Source organism: Pinus tabuliformis, chromosome 4_2, assembly GCF_031772625.1.
Source record: "Pinus tabuliformis cultivar Carrire ecotype Pingquan chromosome 4_2, CPIR1, whole genome shotgun sequence".
Taxonomy (NCBI): domain Eukaryota; kingdom Viridiplantae; phylum Streptophyta; class Pinopsida; order Pinales; family Pinaceae; genus Pinus; species Pinus tabuliformis.
Genome location: NC_142304.1, coordinates 431,960,807 through 431,961,990, shown reverse-complemented (window position 1 = coordinate 431,961,990; position 1,184 = coordinate 431,960,807).

Below are 1,184 nucleotides of genomic sequence, written 5' to 3'. Positions count from 1 at the left end.
CTTTTCCAAACTAGAAAAATCATGAACAGAAAAATAACCCTCTAGCAGATTTATCCATTTATCGATGGAATCTGCATCCATTTGACCCTCGAATATGGGGATTTAAAAATTAACTTGTATCTTAAACGATGTGGTGTTTCCAGAGTAGCTGTTGGAAGTCGATGCGTCACCCTTACGTAGCAGCTGAAGGATTTGGGCAATGTTGTCCATCATCGCATTCCTTTGTCGCTCAAGGGCTTCTTCAAGCAATATTTTGATAGGATCTCCTGCCCCCTCATCTTTCTTTTCATCTGCCATGGGATGCCATTGGGATTTGCGAGGATGGTCTTCCAAAGGTTCAACTAGTTCAAGCCCTAACTCCTTATATCCCGACCTCCTTGGGGACATGCAAAGAAAAGTAGAGAAAAAGAAAATTGCTCTGATACCACTGATCTGGATTTAAACAAGAATGCAACAAATTACAGAGATAACCATAAACATAGAGATGCACTGGAAATAATACTTCAATTCATTAATGTAAAATACTGAAATATGCTTACAGACAAAAATGGAAATAAATTAGCTAGGGTGATGGTAACTTATCTCTGAGAAGAGATGTGGTGGCTATAGGCCTCTGAACTATCTTACAATGAGGCTCAAAATCCTATTTATTATTGAGAAACAATGGAAAACCCTAAACATCCAAAAACCTAACCCTAGAAGATGAAACACCAAACTATGGGCCTCGTTTCTGTAAATTGGTACATCAACTTCCCGAGGTCATAACTTTGGCATACGATCTCTGTTTGATGCGCATAATATCTCGTTATAAAGATCTATCCGAGAAATTCAACTTTGGGAAGAGAAACATTGGTAAATAGACCCATGTTGCTCACAATTTTCCCAAAAAATTTCATTTAGGGCCTCAAAACGTCTCCAAAAGATCAAGACTCGCAAAACTGCTAAAAATGGTAAATTGCGCTACAATTAAGGAAACTGAAAAGTTGAAAGAAACAATGGTGGGTGTTCAAGTGGAATTGGCAGGTGGCCACCAATATCCACCTGGATCGCTTACCATGCTACAATAGAACTACTCCCATGGCATAATCACTTGCATATGTTTGAATCTCGAATGGATGTCTAAGATATGGAAGAGCCAATATCATTGCTAAACTTATATTTTGCTTCAAAGCATCAAATGCTTT